The sequence below is a fragment of the Lissotriton vulgaris genome, chromosome 4_1 (assembly GCF_964263255.1).
Source record: "Lissotriton vulgaris chromosome 4_1, aLisVul1.2, whole genome shotgun sequence".
In the NCBI taxonomy this organism is placed as follows: domain Eukaryota; kingdom Metazoa; phylum Chordata; class Amphibia; order Caudata; family Salamandridae; genus Lissotriton; species Lissotriton vulgaris.
The window spans coordinates 1,603,336,815-1,603,362,078 of record NC_141691.1 but is presented as its reverse complement, the minus strand read 5'-3'; positions in this window follow the sequence as shown (position 1 = coordinate 1,603,362,078).

Genomic DNA, 25,264 nt, shown 5'->3' with positions numbered 1-25,264 from the left:
CCACCCCTCTCCCAAAACAAATCTCTAACATCCACACCCAATGTCCAAACTGTCCAACAAAAAAGTCCAAGAAACAGTCCCAGTCCCAACTCCGATCATTCCCTCCTGCTCCACCTACAAGGCCCTCCAACCAAAGAAAATATAAAAAATGGGCTTAATAAAGAGGACACTACACTACACGTAGACCAGAAGCTGTTTGAGATACCCCTCCGTATGTGCCGGTCTGCTTTCGATGCATGCCAGCTTCAGCATGATGCAGCATTGGAAAGTGCACTTTGAGTGCGAGAGGGGTAGCAGTGCTGATGTGACGGGCAGCAGCCGGTGGCGATGGCATTGTTCTTGACGGGAGGCTGGAGGCACTGTAGACTGGCTTGGGCCCTGGTCAGTAGCAGCTGCCTCCTTGCCTCCTCTTCTTCCTCCTCCGGGGCCACCAGGCGCAGAAATTTGTCTCCTATGGCCTTCAACCTCTGCTAAAAACAAAGAAAATATTCCCTTGATTCAGATTATCACTGTATTACTTATACTAATCTTAAACCCACTGTGATTCACTGGATAAACAGTGTAAGCACACCAATGAGAGAAATTATTTCGTTAAAAAACATATGTCTTTGGGAGGAGGAGCCAAGCTCGACAACGAGATGGTCGCACGTTAGCTCGGCTCCGCCGTCCTGCCTGCCTAAACTCTAAAATCCTGTCGCTAATCCTACCCAAAACGGACAACAACTTTGCAGTCACTTACTGTCCATCCTGGTGGGTCCGTTGCTTGGTGGATCCACAGCAGCGTCCACCCGGAAAGTGTGGCCTCCCCGGGGTTGAGACCGGGACCTCGCCCTCAGCTAGTTGCCGGCGAGACGGTGTCGGCGGCGGCCGTGGGTGGAGGTCTGGTGCCGACCAGAAGATGCCGATGTGCGAAGAGCCCGGAGGCAAATGAACGTGCCTGGGACACCCGTCCGGTGCTCCCGAGGTGGTGTGCGGCAAGTTGTTGGTTGGGGACGCCGGTTCTGGTGGCTCCCCCCATTGTTGCCGTCCGGCCGCACCGTGCTCCTTCGCCTGGCGGCTTAGAGGGACTTTGGCGGAGCGGTGTCGCCGGCGGGCCCCCCTCTTTTGTGGTCCCCATTTCAGCGCCGTTGGTGCTGCTTATGCGCTTGAGGGAAGTCCCGCCGGGGCTCTGCTGTTGATCTCACCCCTGGAGACGACTCCGAAGAGACGGCTTACTTGTCGCAAAATGGCGGCTGCTGCCATGTCCTGTGCAGGGTCCCGGGCTGCCGATTTCTTGCCCTTGTACTCCGCTTGGGCCTGTACTGGTGAGCTCGAGCCCACGATTGGCGACGTCCTGCAAGCTTTGAAGATCTGCAGGTCGACCATGATCCGGGACTCCTGTGTGTAGGGTGATGTAATGGCCGCCATTGCTCCCGGTTCAGCTTTTGAAGACGAGGATGGACCCGGCGAGATCTTCGATTGTTCCCCGCCTTCGGGTCGGGGTAGCGCTGTCACGATGCATGAGAGAGTGGAACCGCTGGTGTTCATGGACACTGGTATGCACGGCTGCTGTGAACAGTTTCTGCATTGCCCTCGGAAGAGGGGATTCTATTGGCTGCCTCCATTGATAATCCAGCAACTTTTCCGAGGCCTTTTCTCATCGTCACGTCTTATGTCCACTGAATCTACGTACATTGCGACGTTGGCTAAGAAGGGACTAGGATGAACCCGGTTCTTGTTTTCGGAGGTCTACCGATCGGTGAATGGAGCTAAGGACTGCATTACATTGTGATCATTTGTTGATTCCTTCGTCTTTACGTATTATTAGACACTTGCTAGTTTCGTTTTCGGCCACGCTCATGGCGTGTATGGGCGGGGGGCGGGGGCTGTACCACTTGCTAATGGTTCCTCTCCCCAGACTTTTTTCTTTTCTCTCCTTCTTCATCCTTCTTCTTCCATTTCTCTATATTCTCTACTTCTATATTTCGGGCTCATAATTAGGGCGACAGGCACGCTGCTGGGGGGGGTAGGCCGTAGCCTTCTGCAGGGGTGCAGGGTGGGGCGGGTGGAGTGGGGTCTATTAGGATGTTCCTTGTTTCTATGGCTCTTTTGTGTCCTTTTCTTGGGTCTCCACGGATGTGCGTAACCCCGCTGGGTGCCTTACTGTGAGGGGAGGAATAGGTACCTTATGTAATATGGTACCCATGGCATTGTTTCTCCTGAACTAATCGATCTGCCCCCAACCACGTTCGCTATTTGTATTATTGCTCGCCACTACCACTGAGGGGCGGGTGCAGTGACGTGGAGTTTCCCCCACTTCTTTTTCTTTTTAGTATTTTTGTTTTCTTATTTCTTGGGTTGGGATGTATAGTGATTGCAACTGATCTGTTTTTCTAATGGTTTTTTCATTACTGCGGAATCGCTGTTCAGTTTGTTTCTGGGTACATGTGGTCGGGTGTGGATACTACCATTGCGGAATCATCAATGAACCTACGTCTTGCACGATATGGACTTCCTGATTATTGCTTTTTGGTTGTACTGTAATGACATAGTTGAATTACTCTCCGCCACGTACACCGGGTTGCTACCTATACTACTGACCCCTTATTCTTTCATATATAAAATTAACCTCCTCTAATCCTATGCCGAGTGGTTTTAGTTAGTTGACAACACTGCCTTATAGCGTCAAGTAATATCATCCAACCACTCTGTGCCTTTAATTGTTGATGGTGCTTTCCAGTTTTGTTCCGTGGCCGGCCTCCGGGTTGTAGGCCCGTATTTGTATGCATCCATTTCTCCAAATAAAGGTTTTCAAAAATTTAAAAAAAAACAAAAAAAAACATATGTCTTTATTTATCTGCCTATTGCCAATTTAAAAGTATGGCTTCATAGGAACAGAAGACCATACAAAAAAACAACAATTTGTTTAAAACAGAAAATACATTTGCATCCACACTTGTTTTTACACACAATAAAAATGATAAAAGTGAATAGATATTTCACCTATTTAAAAACTCCACAACATATATAGATTATGACCTGCACAATCTAAACAGCGAGACAACATGAAAAGACCTCAACCTTGTCTAATTACTTTGCACATTGATATTGATTGCCCACGGTCAATACTTTGAAACTTAATATTTGAACCCTCCTGATGGCTCTCTTTTTCAATTGTGCTTTCTTTCTGCGTCGACGCGTTTCGGCGGTCTATCTTAATTTTGTACCGCCTTTTTCAAGACAATTAATAACAATAAGTTGTCCCAATGTGTTCATTGGTTATTCCTAAAAACAAATGTAAATACAAATACAATCAATTATTACGGTATCTTTTAATTATACTGAATACATCAACATCTAGTGCTGCCCATATCTAATACTTGATGCTAGCACTGTTCCCCTTTATCCATGATTCCCCAGAGTGAAACAAAGTTTTCTTTCTAGAGCAATCATAATGTACTTTTCATATTACAGTTTTTTCGCATAATCCAATCACTGCTGACAATACTATTTTCACACTCTAGTTTACTTTTCTACCCCATCCTACAGTTTTTTCATATATCACACACCTTTGTCACAGTTCGAATTAACATGTTCAATTCTACAACTTCGAGACACAGGGCATCCTAATTTGGAAACATCCCACGTTTGCCTACGGTCTAGATGTGTATAATCATAACCACCTCTATCTACTCCTAATTCACATTTACATATCTAGCTTTCTACTTCCCATTTGGATCTCGCTATTGAGTCCATCTCGATAATCCTCTCAGGTAGCTCAACCGTAATTTTTAATTGGCCCGGGATCCCCCTCAGTTTCAAATTATGGGTATATTCTTTGCTAGGGTGGCTTCTTTAGTTGTCTATGCTCATGCTCACATTATTATTAGCGACTGTGATATCTCAGATGGTGACGTTATATTATTGTTTCTGATTTGGCATGGGTGTACTACGTGGTTGTTGTTCAATGTCCCACAAGATTATCCTGGATCAAATGTCCCCCTATATGGGAAACAAGATCGGTGGCTTTGTATTAAATAACCTGCACTACATCCATGTATTGGCATAAGTGATATCTAGTTTTCTGGCAAAAGTTCTTTGATTTACCTCAAAATCCGACATCCATATGTTCGTTCATAAATAACTGGTGTGCTGAGAAAACGAGGTTATCTGTAGCCCACCCGGATTTGACCGTCTTAATTCGAGACTCAGTGCTGTATCAAAATAAAGTGCCGTTCGTCATTTATCCTGATTTTAATTCACTTCGTATTATCTTTCAGTATCCCCCCATTCTGCTTCATAGTTTTACCTGTTTTTGCTGTTCTGTGTTTCTGTAAATATTCTATTTATTCTTCCTTTTATGGCTCGATGAGTGAGTTGCTCAGAAGGGAGTGCTTGTCTAGATTAAAAGACGGTGTGCATAAGTTGTCGTATATAGAGCCCCATTCTCCCTAGCCCCCCTCTAAATACCGCCCCGTAGAATCTGTGCCCACCTGGTAATAACACTCGATGTTCCTGCACGCCGGCGTTCTCTCTCGGGATTTTTCAATAGGGTCGTATTCCTCTCCCATAGAGGTATATATGTCCCCTGTTCTAATTGGATCTAAAACTCATGTGGTTCACCTCTCTTGCAGCACCTCTGCTCATTTAGGTTTAGCGTGCCTCCTTATTGGTTACCCCTACCACGTGGGTGCGAAGTATGGGGATTCAGTTGGTACAGCCAATTTGATTGGTCCCTTGGGCGTTTCATTTCTATACTGCCCAATGGATGGTTCAGGTGTTACTGCATAGTTGTCCTTTCAATCTAGCTTTATTGTATTAGTTACTGTTAGCAACCCAGGACATTCTAACTTATACTGGTGAGTTCCCCCTGCTATCTGTTGCTTGGATACTCCATTGTGTCGACAGTCCTCGACACTCAGAAACACCCAGTTGCAGATCACAATAACCTCTATTCAATAATGACATCTAAATGTCCACATTAGCAACATATATATGTAATATTAGCTGCACACATATTGTATATTATTCTATACCTATCTACGTATTGTTCACATCTGTATGATTTTGACCCAGTCCTCCTTAGAATTCAGGCCCTTTTCTGCTGTATTCAAATGAAAGATGAACCACTGCTCTCTTCTCTTTCTTTTGTGGTCTGTATCCCCACCTCGTCTGTCAATTGTTATTTTTTCAAGAATATACCAGCTGACATCCTCACAATTATGGTTTTCCTTATGGTAATGCTCTGTGAGCGGGGCATTTGGCTTCTTCGTTCTAATTGACGACTTATGCTCCAGGATGCGTGTGCGCAACTCGCGGCTCGTTTCGCCGACGTACCCCAGACCACAAGGGCAGACAACTAGATATACCACATTTTTGCTTCCACAGTTATTAAGTGTAGAGGCAAAAGTTATTTCGTTACACTCCAAGCAGTGTGGACAAATGGAACATGTTCCACATTTGTAGTTTCCCTTGGCAGGATCTCCGCTCAAGGTATTTTGTTTGTTTTCTGTGCCCTTATATGTTCTCACTAGGGAATTCCGTATTGTTTTATTCCTTCTGAAGGAAAAAAGTGGTTTCGGCAGTTGGATCTCATTGCCATGGTTTAAAATTTTCCAGTTTCGGTTGACAATGTTTTTAATTTGGTTACTGATGTGTGAGAATTGGGTCACAAATACCAGTCTGCATAGCATCTTATTTTCTTTCTTTTTATTCTGATCTAAAAGGCTTTCTCTGTCATAGAATCTTGCTCGCTTCATCGAATTTTTTATCAATCTATTTGGGTGTCCCCTAGCTTTTAATTTGCTCTTCATCATATCTGCGTGGTGGTAAAAATCAGTGAGTGTGGTACAGTTTCTACGCAGTCTCAAAAACTCCCCAAAGGGGATGTTGTCCTTTTGAGAGCGGGGATGATTGCTAGTATATTGGAGGAGGGAGTTCTTGTCCGTTGGTCTTGTATATAATTCAACCTCCAACCTGCAGTCATTGCTCTTGATGCAAATATCGAGGAATTCAACCTTTTCATTACTATAATTGGCTGTAAACTTGAGATTAGGGTCGACTAAGTTCGGTGGTGGCACCGTTCCAAATGAAAATAATATCGTCTATGAAACAATGCCAGCACTCTACGTTTTTGTGAAACGGGGCTAATTAGTTGAAAATATGTTGCCTCTCAAATTCACCCACATAGAGGCATGCCAGACTGGGGGCACAAGAGGCCCCCACACTGAAGAACCAGGATTTAATCCCAGCGGCGCCAGGGGAAAACGCCTGATGTCTTCGGGTTCACCTGTCTTAGAATACAGAGACACAGGATACTTCTCGGTGACGTCAGAGATCAAATTTATTGGCTGCAACCAGGAACAGAGGTCTACGAAGCACGACACGGGTGGTTCGCTAGAGACTGCACAAATTCATAAGGCGAGACATCGTCTTTTATGCCAAAAATCACATTCCTGACTAGCATCAATTACTTACAAACTGACCAATCAAACAGTGACATTTCAAAAGTATTGCATAACGACAAACCCACTTTCAGTTGTCCAGCCCACCAGAAATGACAAGGCGAATTCCAACATTCCTGCTCGGACAGGCCTGATGAACCCAAATCAAAAGGCCTCAACCCAAATCATAAATTAAGCCATAAAGGAAGGAACAGAAACAGATGAGAAGTAAGATTGAAGGGTGTGTGCATGTACCATAAACTTAGCAATGTCCTGCTCTTTGATCTCTATCTGACCAGCTGCCTAACAAGGAACTGGCTCAACGAGTTAGCCTCGGGCAAGGGAGTCAGTTCGTCCAGGTCAAACAGAAGTCAGCTAAAGGTGTACGTGTCCCAAAGACTCGCTCGGCCACAGTCATCAGCCTATGTGAGGGCAACCACCTAAAATGGCTGCCATGCACAAAATGGAACCCAAGGGTTTCAGACCAAATCGTTAAATACACATTGAATCCATCGGTGTAATATGACGAAAACACTCATGCTTGCCGCACTCGTCATTTGCGGTCCGCTGATACCAAAATCGTCACGATACGACGACCTTTATAAAACGGGTTCAGAATTCACGGAACCACAAACCCTCCTTTTGCCCTTACATAGGCAATAACCTAAACTCAGGTCAATCTGAATCCAGGTCTAAATTCATCAGATCATGAAGATGTTGCTGTAGCATCATCCTAGTACTTAGTAACTCTCTCTGGACAAGTTTCCTCAAACACGAAGTAGCACAAAGGCCACATATAGCAGGAGCACACTGTACGCAAAGACAGAACAAGAAAAGGATAGCTAATACCATCCCAAAGACCATCAGAATCTTCCATCCCCAGTTGGATAACAATCCCCAAAACCATCCCATCAACGACCAATCTCCTTCGTCCACATGTACAGACTCGGAGATCTTATGTAACTTGGAAATGGCTTGGTACACTGTCGGAGCATTGTCTGGAATGAAAATGCAGCAGCTCGATTGAATCAATTTTCATACCCCTCCTCTATCTGCAAGTATGACATCTAATGCAACTCTGTTCTGAAGAGTCATAAGGCGATCCGACTGGAGCTCAGCAGTCAAGTTACTAAGGACAGTGGCAGTTTCAACTATGGTGGACTCAACCACTCTTGTCAATTGCCAAATGTTCCTGCTGTTGACCATAGGTCCCCAAAATGGCAGAAAACTTTTCAGAAAATCTCCCAATTCTTGTCCTGTAGTATCTTCCTTACTGAAGACATCTCTAACAACTCTTGTCTTGTGGTAATCTGCCGCAGCTGTATACGTAGGAGGCAACAGGAATGAAACAAAACATGTGCCCGAGAAATCAGGGGGCAACCATGTATACGCTCTGTCGTAACAGACAAAGTACGTACCCTTAGCTGCTAGAAACGATGGGGAAGTCTGGGACGCAAAAACGTACGTCTCAGTGCAGACACTCTTCCCTAACTGAGCTCTCGGATTTTTGCCATTACCTTGCAGACAGTAATGACCCTGATGGGGCACTATCCAAATCGGAGAGGATCTTTTCGCTCGCTGGTTCTCACTCAGACTAACTCCATATCCAGTAACGTTCCATCCAATATATGCTAGTGTCTCATCTCTCGGGATAGTCTCATGGGAATCTATTCCTCTAATCATATCTACTATTCCCTTAACTAGAGCACTATTCTTTGGATTATCTTTCATAGAACGTAGAGGTTAAACTTCACGAGCATAAATGAACATCGTTCTGTATGCCCACACAGAACCATTGTAGCTGAATGGCAGGACCAAGTAAGGAACACCTTTATCGATAGTATGGGGCATAAGACCACACACCCAAAAATTAGTCGTGTTCACTACTAGCTGGTGTTGGTTCAGAAGTTGAACAAAGGAGTTATTAACAAATTCTAATCTCCTAATAGATTCATGTTCGGGCAGAGGGTGAAAAGAATGCGAGGAAACAGTAGGAGGAGGCATAGGTTGTGTAGTGGGTGCAAACGTCACTTGAAAAGAGAATGTCACATATCCAATTAAAAACATCATTAACCTAAGTAGCATCGACAAACATAATATTAAGAAACGTTTTCGGCTCATTAATTTACACATTTTGCTCTTACAGCTCATTCTTTCAACAGGTCTCTCCATCTCGAAAAACTCCATCCTCTAATCGTGCTGCTCGCGGCGGATGGGTGTTCCGTGCTAAGGAATGCGTCTGTCAGTCCAGGGAACCCCCTTGGACCAACCAGAACCGTCGACCTAACGTCTTCGGCTTGCACTCCAAAGACTTGACACCGCGACCCTACAGCTGAACCCGGATGGTGGTTCGAAAAACAAAAATCAAAATAGTTCCTCGGAGGAGAGCTAAACCTTAAAAATCAACAAAGAAAGAAAATTATTTTATTAGTCCCACGACTCTTGGTCGCAAATTATCACGCTCTTTGCCAGGCAATGTCTGTTCATAAAATAAGTGTTCAGGTTCAGAAGTGTCCAAACGATTCAATGGAGGCACAGCTTCTTGCAAAAGATCGTCACTTTCTCGTTCAGAATTTGTCCCAGTCAAACGTGCATCGCTAAAAGGCAGAAAACGAGGCACGGTCTCAGTCTCAGAATCAGGAAGTCCTTTCTGGACCCACCGGTCGTACGGCACAGGCAAAGGGGCCCTCTTACAATGTACGCCGTGGATCCAGTTCTTTTTGCCGCGCACTCGTACTACTGATCGTGTGGCCAACAACACTAAGTAGGGGCCGATCCAGCGGGGCTGCTCGTTCTTGGTCCGCTGGAAGTTTTTGACTAGGACCCAGGTGCCAGGTTCGATGGCGTGTCCTGGATCTTCAGAAGCTTGTGGCAGTGTATTGTGAACCTGTTGATGCAAAACACGCAATTTAGCCGTCAATTCATAAAGGTAATCAAGCAACACAGGGTGTTCTATCTCGCTAAATTTTGACGGCTGAGGCACTCCCCAAATATTTGCCGGGCGACCAAACACTATCTCATACGGACTAAGTCCCATTCGCGAATGCACAGTCATTCTTGTGGACAAAAGGGCTAACAGCAAGGCATCTGGCCATTGTAGACCAGAGCTCGCCTGAATCTTGGCCAATTTTAGCTTAAGGTTGCCATTATAGCATTCTACCAAACCAGCTGATTGGGGGTGATTTGCAGCGTGGAACTTTTGCCCGATTTCTAAACCACGCAAGAGCGCAGTAACACATTAAATGTATCTATGTTAATGAACATTGTGCAAGCTCTTGCCCCCTTTTCACTTTGCTTTGGTGGTTTCAAAACAGGCATTCACATTTAACCATGAATTACCAAATGTGTTAATATTGTTGTTCTGTGTCTCTTATGTTTCCCATCAATTGTTATTATTCATAACTGTTGTTTGTATTTGTATAACCATTGTGTTGATTGTGTGGGTTTATCCCTTTTTCTGCTTTTCAAAAAAATATTTTGCCAAAAATCCCAAAAAATACTAGTAGTTGGTATAAATAAATGTACCTCCACATATGCAATTCAGTTACACGTGCCTCCCTTTTTTTGAATAATTTTGTATTTCATGAGGTGTGGGCATCTTCTATTGTCCTTCAGGATTCCTAAACCATCACACACTCTCTTCATCACTTGACCCACAAATTCACTCCCATTGTCACTCCAGACCATCCTCGGCAAACCAAACCTAGGGAAAAATTCCTTAATAAGGGCTTTAGCTGTGGACAAGGCAGTATTGTCTTTCAACGGGTAGGCTTCCACCCCTCTTGAAAAAGAGCAAACAACCACTAACACATATTTCAAGTTGTTGCACCTCTCCATGTGGATGAAATCTAGCTGCAAAGCCTCGAACGGATACGTTGGAGGAGCAAAATGACCAGCTGGAGTCAGAGTTCCCTTAACAGGATTGTACATCAAACACACCATACAATTCTTAACCAAGTTCTCTGTACACTTAGGAATACCAGCATTTTGCCATACTGGAGCTAACAACTTACAAATCCCTTTCACACTGATATGAGCCATTCCATGAGCCATCGTAACCACTGGAAGTACATACGCATCGGGTAACAACCATCGCTGATGCTCTGACAAGTCGACCCAACAACCATTCGAATCAAATTTACCCTTACTTTCTCTCCATTCATTCAACTCTTTCTCTGTAGCTTCAGCTTGAATAGACTTCACGCTCTCAATCGTATCTTTACACATACTTCTATCTGGAACCCATCTCGCCGGACCCGCAACATACATTCGACTCATCACATCTCTCGCAGTTTCTTTCACAACTTCATCTGCAAACGCATTACCACGACCAACATCATCAGTAACTTTCTTATGCGCACTGCATTTCACAATCGCAACTTGCAACGGCAAAGTAAGAGATTCAAGAAGTTCATTCACCAACTGATCATGCTGGATCTTTTTCCCATGCGAAGTCAGGAACCCACGTTCTTTCGACAATCGTCCAAAACTATGAGCCACACCAAACGCATACTGGCTGTCAGTGTACACAGTCACTTGTTTCCCTTTCGACAACACACACGCTCTTGTTAATGCAATCAACTCTGCTGCTTGCGCTGAATTATGTGGGATACGTGCAGCTTCAACAATCGTATGCAAAGTCGTAACAGCATATGCCGCAGTCGTATCACCATTCGGAAGCTTGAAGCACGAACCATCAACCCATAAAGTACCATCACATTCTGCAAGAGGAGTATCCCTAAGGTCTATTCTCCCTTTCGTTTCTTCCTCTGTCCTAAGGAAGCAATCATGCTGTTCAGTAACATCTGTCTCAACTGAAATTGGCAACAACGTGGCTGGATTCAACCTGTTGCATCTCTTTATATGCACATGACTCGCTAAGAGTGTCAATTCGTAACCTGACAACCGAGCACTAGTTAAGTGCTGTGTCTTTGTGCGATTCAATAAGGTATCCACTGCATGTGGAACCATAACAATCAATGTATTATCCATCACCAAACCAGCAGACTGTCGAATAGAGACAGCCGCTGCTGCTGTAGCTCTCAAACAACTCGGTAACGCTCTAGCTACCGGATCCAAAGTCGAAGAAAAATACGCACATGGACGTTGCTTATCGCCAAACTGTTGAGTCAGAACTGACAATGCACATCCCTCTCTCTCGTGGGCATAGAGTATAAAAGGCTTACTGTAGTCGGAAGTACCCAACACCGGAGCCGAACACAACGCATCACGTAATTCTGAAAAGCTTTTCTGACATTCGTCAGTCCAAGGAATAGGATTCGGAGTATCCTTCACAGTAAGAGCTATCAAAGGTTTCGCAAGAAGTGAAAAATTCGGAATCCACTGTCTACAATACGACGTAATACCTAGGAAAGCACGTACTTCTCTCTGTGTCGTAGGCACACTCATTTTCGCAATAGCTTGAATTCTTTCTGGGGTCAATCTTCTTCCCTCCTTCAATAAGAGGTGACCTAAGTAGGTAACTTCTTGTCGACAATATTGCAACTTCGAAAGAGACACCTTATGATCGAAATCGGACAAATGACACAACAACAACAAAGTAGCCTCTCTACAAATCTCTTCATTGTCGGCAGCAACTAACAAATCGTCACGATACTGAATAAGGGCAGCACCATCAGATAGGACAATCGTATCAAGCTGTGTTTTCAAAGCCTGACTATAGATCGATGGACACTCACAATAGCCTTGAGGAGCGCGCTTGAACCGGAAACTTCGGCCTCCTAAAGAGAAGCCAAAAATATCCCTACTCTCCTCGGCAATCGGGACACTGAAGAAGGCATTTTTCAAGTCAATCACCGAAAACCAAGTAGCAGAAGCTAGAATCAAAGTCAGTAAAGCAGTGATATCCGGTACAACAGGGAATTGCGGAACTACAATCTTATTCACCTCGCGAAGATCAATCACAAACCTATATACAGGCGGATGAGAAGAATCAGTACGTTTCAGAACAGGCAAAACCAGACTATTGCACACATTACCTCTCGTTTCTTCAATCACACCTTTCTCAATCAGATCATAGATGATCGCCAAAAGTTCTCTTTCACCATCACTAGAAATGCGATATTGGGGAATATGAGGCAATCTAGCATTTGCTTTCAACGTCACAACATATGGCGGAATCTCCAACGGACCCACATCATTAGGACCAGTAGCTCAAAGAGAATCAGGAAGAGAAGACAATTCAGCTGGAAGTCGATCTTTAGACAAATACATCGGAGAGATCACTCTCTTTCCCAATGTAAGCTGCACTCCTGAAGGAGAACAATATAGCGTCGCATACAATCTTTTCAACAAATCCAATCCCAACAAGTTCTCACCACAACCCGTCGTCAGAATGAGGGGTGCTTCAAATTCACAAGGTCCAACAGAAAGAAACAAAGGACTAGAAATTGGATTACTAACCGGGGCGCCAGAAAAACCTACTGAAACATTCGTTAAGCCAGACAAAGGTGCACCAGGGAGTTTAGAGTGCATAATAGAACTCTTTGCAGCACCAGTATCCAACAGAAAAGGCTCTGACACACCTGATGCAATCACTTCAACATAAGGTCCACTCTGATCTACTGGAACTGAAACAACTCCCTCTCTTTGTCTATGGCCATCCTAGCAATCATTACCATTCATATTTTCACCTTCAACGTAATAATCGTCCGCATAGTACTGAGTCGTCCTACCAAACGCACCATTCTGCTGATCAAAACTATTCATCGAAGTCTGTGGAGGCAAGGGACGTACATTCTGAGGAAACACACCACGTCCTCTACCTCTAGGAACTTGCTGAACACCTCGACCTCTCACACCAGAAACATCATTTGTGCGCTGCAACAGAACCGGACAACTATTCTTAAAATGACCCTCTTCTTTGCAATACGCACACTGATTAGGGCCTACAGGAAAACGCTGTTGAGAAAACTCGAACCTTTGCGAGTTTCTCTGATATTGCTGAGGTTGCTGATAATCGCGCTGATTATTACGAGGCGGATACGCTTGCTGTAAAAGAACGTTAGTCTTTAATTCTTTAGTCTTCTTATCCGCTTTCTTTTTCTCGTCCTTATCCCTATTCTTGTAGTACTGGGCAGTAGCCAAAATATGTGCTGATGAAGAAACAGCCCAAACACTCTCAGAATCCTTCAGCTTATTGGACAACTCGGGAAGCAAATTATGCACAAACTTGTCAACGAACAACCGTTGACCACCTTCCGTACTCATACCTTGACCACTATGGTCGATAAACGTCTCTTCGAACCTGGTGAAAAAGTCAGACACGCTTTTGTCTTTCTTCTGCTTACACGCAGACAACTTGTCCCAATTAACACTCACGGCAGGCATTAAAGTCTTCATGTAATCAACAACCCTACCAGGGAGATCTGCAACTAAATCCTCTGGTTTAGCAACACCTACTTGTCTAGCATCCGCGGCTCTAATATTGTTCCATGTGTCACCTAACTCGTGCGCATGATCCGTATGACGAATCATTCCCCATATAGGCTGTGGAACAACATTCCCAAACAACAATTCTATGTCGGCCAGATTCATAATATATGAACCCGCAGTCTGCAATAATTCCTTATAGTACCCTGCAGGATTTTTACGTGGATCAGGCAAAGACTGCTTAAGGGCCAAAACTTTAACTCGCTTCCATGGAACATGTGCCCAAACACACTGGAAATGTGGCTGAACAGGTGGATTAGCATTGACATCACCCGGTCTCCAAACCGGGGAACCTCTCTCATCGGATATTGTCACGCTTTTCTCCTAATTGAAGAATCAGGCTCAAACAACGACCTAGCAGGAGACTCACTCCTAAACGACAACAATGTCGCAACTGCGTTCTCAACATCCACACCCACTATAGTTCCCTTCGCAAACTCAGACTGCATACGGAACAACTCAGGCGGAGTCTGTCCCAAATCACCATCTTTTAGTGGAAAAAATGGGGACCCCTACATATTGTTTAGTTTGCTTTTTGTAGGGAAAAGAACAACATTTTTAGAGAAAAGGGACAAGTATTAAGCAAACTATTGATAATTGAAGCGCCCTTATCTTGACCCTATATTACATATTAAATGCTAACACATAATGATATACTGAGACAGTAATATATCAAAATTATAAGTTTTTTTATTATTTTATGTTTCTTGATTTTTTGTTCATTATTTTTTACCTCAATTCATTTATAAAAGACACATATATTTCATATAATTTAACAATCAGTAACATATAATGTACATACAAATGTAAACTACACACACTCAACAATAGTGCCAAAAGAAAAAAAGACAAGTGCTATACGATATGATTAGTCGATGGAAAAGTGGGGAAGGCAAATGCGGTAAGGTGGAACACAACGCGTTTCGGCCAGGGGGCCTTCGTCAGGTGACCGTCATTCTTATATAACATACAACATAACCTATATAGAAAAAAGTGAAAAAATATACATACAATATAGTTATAAATATTTCATAGAATATATATTGTTTTATACATTTCTTTTCATGATAAATAGAGTCTACTCATTTGTTAGCATGGGTCAAGATCATTCATTTTCAAAACATATTTAGTTATAGTACTTTTGGGTCGCATAATTTTTTCATTCCAGAGAGTTATACCATTATGCTTTTCTTGACAAAGATACACTAGCAGTTTTGTCACTGTGTTACACACAATATCTTTTACGTACATGCATTGTAATGGCATTACTTGAAGGTAGACATTTGTCACTTTTAGTCTCAAGACACTTTATGTAGTATAGTCCCTAACTCTACCTCCTATACATTCTATCTACATCATACTCCCCTTCCCTCTTTTTACAAAAATAGGAAGACATAAAGTGTGATGGTTAGAAAAAATTGAAAAATGAAAGGATGGAAGACATGGAGTCTAATGGATAGGAGGAATTCAGGGAATGTATAGAATGAAGGGACATCTATCACGGAGAGTTCTACGTTTAAGTTATTAAAATGTTGTGTTCTTAGGTACTCACTTCTATCTTTATTGGTTGACTACACGATTTTGAGGTTCCAGACACAATTTGATTAGCTCTTGGATATTGAAGCACTGAAAAGATAAATATGGTTTTGTTGTAAAATTCAACTAGCTTTTTATATCTTTTGACTTATCTAGGCTTAGAGTATAGTAGGTCTATTATCAGTTACCTGATACTCTTTACTTTGGGCTCCCTCGTTGTCAAACACTTCTAGGAAAGCGGTGATCTTAAATAACTCAGACAAATATTTTTCTTATGGATACCAACACGTGTTGACCTAGGGTACAAATAGCTACACGTATTAATAGTTCTTTAGAACATTCAGTAAGTATTAGATATATAAACAAACATATTCTAAATTACTTATTGTGATTTGAAGACACTTATTAGGTAACCAGCTTGAATATATTGTGCATTGTATGTTGCCTCTAAAAGGTATTTAGTTACACTATTATCATTGTTCTTTCGTCACATATGTGTAGATTTTATACTGTTTACTAACGGGCCATATATGTTTTGTTTTAGGTTCTTACCTTCGACAACTATTTCTGAGGCTAGATAATATTATCCATTCAAAGTAGATGCTTTGGCGTCCTTAGTTTACCCCTTCTAGTTAGCTGTTTGTGGTTTGCTGCAATGTTTAGGGCAATCCACTTCGTTCTTTAAGTTTCTGAAATATTAATACATACCATCGTTGTACATTGATTTATATAAATTCCTGGGAATAGTTATTTTATATTATAAATATTTGCTCACTGATCCTACCTTGTTAATGGTAGTTCGAATCGTGGTCTCTCTATGCAGTCTAGTACCGGTCGAGTCTATATGGTAAACAAACGGCAACAAAAACGAGGGGATTGTTAAAAAACCTCTTTTAGAGTTAAGGCTTGATTTTAAGTATTGCCGATGGATAATCTACTCTCTACGCGTAGTAACATACCTTCTGTTTGATACCGGTGCTGCGTAGCCTGGGGTTCTGCTCGTTCACGTGTCATCCGCTACCGATGCGAGAATGTGTTAAGCCCAGCCTGCTATTTATAGGACAACCGCCTTGTACTGATTTATGCTAAGGGCTTGCAGCTGATTACAATTACGATCGGCGCTCTTTTTGTGATGAATTTGGCGATTAACCCTGGGCGATTCTCGGTGTTGCGCAAGAGTGTCAGAAATAGAGGACAGACTACCTCGTAGTTTTCATGAAGTGAGATTATTAGCGCAAACCTTACTTGGCTAACTTTATTTTTACTCGATTTTGAAAACTATATTAAATATAGTATTCAGTGGTTGAATGGGTATATATTGTTATCGAATTCCTTAAGCGAGTTTTTTTATCAAACATGGGAAACAGACTGATAGATAGTACTACGGATGCCCATGGTGGTTAAACAACAAAAGAAGGAAAGACTAATGTCAATTTAACATTAGATGTTTATTAGTTTCGAACTGAATGTTATTTTTTCTATAAGATGGTATTGTATATATATTGCTGTCACTTATATATATTATTTCAGATACAGTATCATGTCTTATTGGATTTAATGTCTCCATGTTTTATATTATTGAAAAAGTCAGACACGCTTTTGTCTTTCTTCTGCTTACACGCAGACAACTTGTCCCAATTAACACTCACGGCAGGCATTAAAGTCTTCATGTAATCAACAACCCTACCAGGGAGATCTGCAACTAAATCCTCCGGTTTAGCAACACCTACTTGTCTAGCATCCGCGGCTCTAATATTATTCCATGTGTCACCTAACTCGTGCGCATGATCCGTATGACGAATCATTCCCCATATAGGCTGTGGAACAACATTCCCAAACAACAATTCTATGTCGGCCAGATTCATAATATATGAACCCGCAGTCTGCAATAATTCCTTATAGTACCCTGCAGGATTTTTACGTGGATCAGGCAAAGACTGCTTAAGGGCCAAAACTTCAACTCGCTTCCATGGAACATGTGCCCAAACACACTGGAAATGTGGCTGAACAGGTGGATTAGCATTGACATCACCCGGTCTCCAAACCGGGGAACCTCTCTCATCGGATATTGTCACGCTTTTCTCCTAATTGAAGAATCAGGCTCAAACAACGACCTAGCAGGAGACTCACTCCTAAACGACAACAATGTCGCAACTGCGTTCTCAACATCCACACCCACTATAGTTCCCTTCGCAAACTCAGACTGCATACGGAACAACTCAGGCGGAGTCTGTCCCAAATCACCATCTTCCCATTCTTCACGAAGGAAAGTACACATTATCCCAAAAACGTATCTTTGTGTCGGTGCTTCCCATTGACGGAAACAATCCATGACACACTCAAAATTATACCTCAAAGGATACGTAACCCATTTACGCGCTAAATGATCCAATACTGTCCTCTCATCAGGACCAGGCAATTGGCTACGCAATTGTTTACGCTCTGAAACAGGGGTCATACTCAATGACCCAAAGAGAGGAGAAAAGAGACCAGTAACAGTATCGGTCACTCTTTGTCGAACAGAAAGAGAAGGCCATGACAGAACAGGAGGAAAAACAGGATGAGCAGAAGTAGATGTAAAAGCAGTATCAGAAGGAATAGACAATACAGGCATAGGAGTAGCAGACGAAGGGAGTAGGAAAGTCAGCGACCCTTGAAAAGGCTGCGCCAAAGGAACAGGAGCTAACTGAAGAGGAGCTGGCGGTGGTACAATAACAGGAGACAAAGCAACCGGAGGTGGCAGAACTAAAGGTTGCGGAGGTGCTGTAGCACTCTGCACATAAATGGGTGGCGAACTCAATAAATGTGACATCAAAGGGTCTTTCTCAAGATCTTTCGCTGCATCCTGCTGAGGAGGCGGCCAAAACTGGATAACATTTATCAATCGCTAGTTTACGTTGCCTTTGCAACTGCTCACTTGCTTCTTCTTCTTCGTTATCTCTATATTGTATAGCAGCTTGTATTATCGAGATACCCTTCTCTCTTTTATTTCTTTTCGCTAATTTAATTTCTTTCCCTTTGGCTTCCTTTCACCAAAGGCGGAAAGAGTCAAACATCGCCGGCCGGGCTTTCTTTTTGAAGAGTTTAACTTCCAGATCAGGGGTCTCCAAACCGGTCCTGAAGGGCCGTATCCATGCCAGATTTTTTGGATATCCCCATTGAGATACATGTAGTAATTTAAAAAATCTGGCATGGATCCGGCCCTCCAGGACCGGTTTGGGGACCCCTGTTCTAGATCTCCGTGTCATAACTACCATATTGGGGATATTTGAGGACACCGTCCTACCTAGTATACTGAATCCATACTTCATTATACGTGATAGGGCCCACGCCATGTTTTAAATAGAGCTCATAGGTTGGAGTTCCAATCGGAGGCACCGGACACGAGTCCTCCAATCGGGAATCCCTATTACAACCACAACAAAATATCTTTCCAAGTCTGCTAAGACCAGGCATCTTCGCTCACTAGTCTAGCTTCAAACTTCAAGAGAATATCGAATACGATAGCCTCTCGAATACACGAGTCCCTCAGCTTTGGAGCTTGCAAGTCCCAAATCAAAGATCCCAAGGGGATACCCAAAACAAAACTAAGGACTGGGAGACGCTCCACTCATACTTAACTGAAGTATCAATGACGTCGCCAGAAGACCCGTCTATCGTCTTGCTCTACAAATTATCAAAGGGCTCCAAGACAGAGCGACAGTCAGGGCAGCAGTCCTTCATAGCCGTCGGAAAGTGGGGAACCTCGCAGCAAAGACTTTCGGACCACGACGACATACAGGGGTCGATGAAGTGGCAGGCCTTCCTCCAGAATTTTCACACGAAGCTCCTCACGATCTTCAGGCTTGGACCGGTACCGCTGAAGTCTCCCCACGTTGGGCGGCAACTGAAGAAATGGGATTTAATCCCAGCGGCGCCAGGGGAAAACGCCCGATGTCTTCGGGTTCCCCTGTCTTAGAATACAGAGACACGGGATACTTCTTGGTGATGTCAGAGATCAAATTTATTGGCTGCAACCAGGAACAGAGGTCTACGAAGCACGACACGGGTGGTTCGCTAGAGACTGCACAAAGTCATAAGGCGAGACATTGTCTTTTATGCCAAAAATCACATTCCTGACTAGCATCAATTACTTACAAACTGACCAATCAAACAGTGACATTTCAAAAGTATCGCATAACGACAAACCCACTTTCAGTTGTCCAGCCCACCAGAAATGACAAGGCGAATTCCAACATTCCTGCTCGGACAGGCCTGACGAACCCAAATCAAAAGGCCTCAACCCAAATCATAAATTAAGCCATAAAGGAAGGAACAGAAACAGATGAGAAGTAAGATAGAAGGGTGTGTGCATGTACCATAAACTCAGCAATGTCATGCTCTTTGATCTCTATCTGACCAGCTGCCTAACAAGGAACTGGCTCAACGAGTTAGCCTCGGGCAAGGGAGTCAGTTCGTCCAGGTCAAACAGAAGTCAGCTAAAGGTGTATGTGTCCCAAAGACTCGCTTGGCCACAGTCATCAGCCTATGTGAGGGCAACCATCCTAAAATGGCTGCCATGCACAAAATGGAACCACCCAAGGGTTTCAGACCAAATTGTTAAATACACAGTGAATCCATCGGTGTAATATGACGAAAACACTCATGTTTGCCGCACTCGTCATTTGCGGTCCGCTGATACCAAAATCGTCACGATACGACGACCTTTATAAAACGGGTTCAGAATTCAAGGAACCACAACACTGGTCCCCTTGATTTGAATAAAGAGTTCATCCCTAAACAAAAAAAATATTCTGTTTGAGGATCAACTCTATACAGGAAATGATAAAATCCTTATTGCCTCCTCCAAGATCTTCCTCTTCTAGCAGTGCCGAGATCACTCCTATGGTATTGTCCTGCGGAATATTCGTATAAAGGGCTTCAATGTCCAGGGTGACCAATAACTGGGTCACTCTGTTGAAATTGTGTCCCTCAAATACTGAGATGGCATGCGCTGTATCTTTTAGGTAGGAGCGTTGTTTTCTAACTAGAGGTTTTAAGAAGAAGCCATAAGGAGGGTTCAAATATTAAGTTTCAAAGTATTGACCGTGGGCAATCAATATCAATGTGCAAAGTAATTAGACAAGGTTGAGGTCTTTTTTATGTTGTCTCGCTGTTTAGATTGTGCAGGTCATAATCTATATATGTTGTGGAGTGTTAAATAGGTGAAATATCTATTCACTTTTATCATTTTTTTGTGTGTAAAAACAAGTGTGGATGCAAATGTATTTTCTGTTTTAAACAAATTGTTGTTTTTTGTATGGGTTTCTGCGCCTATGAAGCTATACTTTTAAATAGCCAATAGGCAGATAAATAAAGACATATGTTTTTTAACTAATTAATTTCTCTCATTGGTGTGCTTACACTGTTTATCCAGTGAATCACAGTGGGTTTAAGATTAGTATAAGTAATACAGTGATCATCTGAATCAAGGGAATATTTTCTCTGTTTTGGTGTAGTACCTCTTTTCCCTTGGTTGAACTAGGGGTCCCTCTCATATTTTTGTGACTTCAACCTCTGCTGCCACAGCCGGGCAGCTATCTCCTGCCCAGTAGGTTGTTGACTAGCAAGAGTAGCTATATCGAGAAAGAAAAGACAAATTGTAAACAATGCTCTGTGCAAAGCACTTCTTTAAAAGAAGATATAATAGCACAGTAGCAGTACATTGCTGGTCCCCTAACGCAGTTATGAATTTGATGTGATTCAAATCACAACCATTGTTTACCGACACATGCCTCACATATAGCTGAAAATGGCTTAAAGGAATTAAGGCAGAATAACAGCACACCTGTTTAAAAATAAATTGTTATTTTTTTCATTAAAAGGGTTTTCTAGTATGCACATAAACAGAAACTTTGTGTGTAAAAATACAAATAAATTATAACAACATTATGCACTATGGCGTGCAAGTATTCTTAATGTGCAAAATGAATAGAGGCATGCTAGCTAGTGCGTTGGCAGTTGCTAATTTGCTACTCTGCAGTCTGCTGCTGGCACAGCTGTAATGGAAAATTATCTTATCCCAGTGGCCCTGCTCTTCTCCAAAATGCCAATTTTACTGTGAATCCAAGGCAGATGAATAATAATGATACAATGCCACACACCAGGTATAGATTTAATTGGTGCTATCTTGAGCCATAAGTATATGGTGGAACAAATTATGCCCTGCAATTCAGGGAAATGATTAAGGAAAGGGATGTATATATTGTATTTGGCACATTCATCACAGGCTAAATCATTCTAAAAAAAACTCAAGGCACTAAGGGCCAGATGTACATAGACTTCCATTAGCGATTTCTAATAGTGAATTCTTGCGATTCGCTATTAGGAAATTGTAACCAGCTATGTACAACAGTGTTTTACACTGTTTGTGATTCCTAGTAGGTCACAAGGGACCTGCCTCATTAATATTCATGGGCCAGGATGCAATCTGTGACCAATTGGGAATGGCTGGCACTCACAGGGATAGCGGCCTGCTAGTGTCAGAAGACCATCATGTCTGTGACTGCTTTTTAAATAATGCAGTTTTATATTCTCTTTATTCGGTTTTACAATGTAGAAAACCATAAAAGCAGTTTCACAAATAAAAAACTGATAATACACAGTTAAAACTGATTACAATTCATTTTAAACACAATTATCCATGTGCAGCAACGGGGATCCCTAACCATTCTACCTAATACAAGAGGGCTGTTCGTTATCAAAAGGGAAGGCTTACCACAAATTCATTCTGGGTCTGAAAATACATTTCAGGAATCTAACTATGTATTTACAAGTCCATTCTGTCTCTAGGAACTGCAATTGTAACATTGCTGGACAACATCTTCTAATACCCAACAATTTTAGCAAAGATATCAACCAGATCTTTCGGTGCCCATCATAACATTTACAAAATAGAAAAGTGTGAATATTTGTCTGCTCTGAAATCTCATCACATGGACATGGAGGTAAAACTAGGTCCCAGCTATTTCTCACTGGGAAAACGACTAATCGATGGAAGATGTTTAGCCTGAACCTAGTCAGGAGTAATCTCTCGAATGTAGTGAGGTCATATGCTAAATACGGCTCAATTGAAATTGAGGTTTGGACCGCCATAGAATGTTGCACGGAAGCTTTAGTTACTTCCTTGGCGATTCATAATTCTTCTAGATGGTTAAGTGACCTTGCTTTCAATGTCTTCCTTGATAGTTCACAAATCGTATCAGGTGCAGTGTAATAATTCCCTAGCCCTAGATCATTCAGGAAGTTTTTCACATAAGATAACCATCTGATTTTAGGTGAATGGTCCAGTGACATACAATCTGCAATTATTTGTTGGGTAAATACGTTTTTTTTCGATGTCCAAATTCAGTGCCAGAGAAGGAGTGGTTGGATTTTTGCTAAATCTACCATATATGGGATCACCTTTAACCCCAAACCGTACCCTCGCAGAGGCATTCGAATATAGTTCCCTTAAAAAGTCCACCAAAGGTACATCGACCCCCATAGAGAACAGAACAGACCAAAGTTTTGCATGGGAATCACAATAAAATGCTGCGGACAAATCAACATACGCCATGTATAGTTTACCCGGTTTTGCACAAACGTATTTGCCCAGCAGCATTGATAGGTTCAAGGCTTGTTCAGTCCCGACCCGAAACCCGAATTGAAGGTCCGAGAGGACCCCGCCATCGTCAGCCCACTGCTGGAGGCGCTCAAGCACAGCTCTGCCCGCAACCTTACCCAGCGAATCCAGCAGTGAGATCGGGCAATAACAAGATACCTCCTGACGTTCTCCTTATTTTAAATATAGGGACCATGATAGATTTTGTCCAGGAGTCCAACATGCCCTTCTCCGTAACTGCCTTAAAAACCCTGGTCAGCACTGGGGCCCAGAGGTCCACGTTGTGCTTAAATATTTCCACTGGAACCCCATCAGGGCCAGGGGCCTTACCATTTTTACTTGCGTTTAATGCTTGGAGTACCTCATTAATAGCAAATTCTAAGGGGATAGGATAAGACACCGCAGGACGGCTACTAGTGGGTACTGCGTCAATACCCGTTAAAACTGGGCCTTTCTGGAATATCTTAGAGAAATGATCCACCAAGACTGCTTCCTCAATGACTACTTATATGGCTGGAAGATTTTTAAGATCTGCTAAAAAGGGGGCTTTAACGACTGTACAAAATACTATGTTGTTTCTATCCATAGAACTCATATAGAGCTGTTCCCATAAGGCTCGTTTTAGTTTTACCTTCCTATCCTTTAGTGAAACATTGTAGTCTTTTCTTAATTTCCTTATTTCCTGTGGTTCTCTGTCGGGTTTTTGCAATGCTATTTTTAATTTAGTATGGGCGGCCGTGCATCTATGATTAAACCACCCTTCTTTCTTGGGTCGACCGTTTTTAATCTTTACCGTTAGTAATTCTTTTATTGTTACTAAAATGACTGCAAAGTTACTCAGAACTTCCTCATCTGGTGTTAACAGGTCTAAACATTTAACAATGGATGGATAGGCTGCTCTAACTACTTTCCCTGTTAATTCCACGGGGTCTACCCTCTCCCATCGTAAAGAATATCCATTGGTCTTATCCAAGTGCAAATTGTTCTGATTTAAGGCACTAGCTATACTCTGTGAAATATGAGGATAGGTTAAGCGGAGTTCTAAGCTGAGGGCACAATGGTCGCTTAAAGTGTTGATTAGTGGGTCAAAACTCATAACTCGGTTAACCAGAACGTTTGATGTTAAAATATAATCTATTGTTGTCTCGCAATCCCTCCCCAAAAATGTTGGGTCTAACAGACCGGAAGTGGTATCCATTTTATTAACTATGGCAAGATCTAAATCGGAAAGAATTTCATTCAAGTACTTCCCTATGATAGAATGGTTGAAGTGGGCAATTGGGTCCTCGTTTTCGTCCGTCAACCCGCAAAGATTACTATTACTACGTCGGCAGGGATGTTGGTTAAAATCCCCCCAAATAATAGTTACACCTACTCTATCTCCTGAGTCCCGTGTTAACCGAGAGAGCTTTTCTCGCAAGTTGAACAAAACCCGCAAAACCTCACCTTCTGATAAGTTATTATAGAAATTAAGCAGAAGGATGGTGTTCATGTTATTGAAGGAAAGGCTGAGTAGCTGGTAATTTACTTCCAGCTCTACTACTGTTATTTTCAATCCCCCCCAATGTGTTGGCTATGAAAATGCTCAGACCACCTTTGGCCCTGCCCGATGTCACTGCTAACGCGGGAGTAAAGTAGGTTTTATATCCTACCAGATGGATTTCGGACATTGACCATGTCTCCTGGAGACAAATAACATGATGTTTCTGGAGGAAATTCAAAGCACTTCCATCTACAACCTTGGGGCGAAGGCCCGCGATGTTCCAGAAAATGACTTTCATCGATTGCCTATCGTTAACAGGGGAGCTATCTACTAAAGGGGTAGAATGAGCGTCCCACCCAGTATCAGCAATGGATAATTCCACTGCGTTTTTACTGCTGGTACTGGGAGCAGTTAATCCTACTGATTTTGTGGTTACCTTGTGGACTACTATACTACCTCTCTCAGCTTTCGTCTGTGCGCATGTAGGTTTATCCCTAGTAATCACTTCTTGGGTATCTAACTCGATTAGTGTTGGAATTTCAGAAGTTACAGCCTGGGCAGAGGTGCATTTTTCCTCGATTACCTCTGATTGGAGTCAATCGACACCTTCTAACCCGGACAGAATCGAAAAGTAGTTAAAGGTGGGAAGATTAAACCCGTGACCTACTGAGCTTTGCCCGTTAGAAACCAAGTGTCCTGTGGGGTGTCCTAGAGGGTGAGGGAACATCG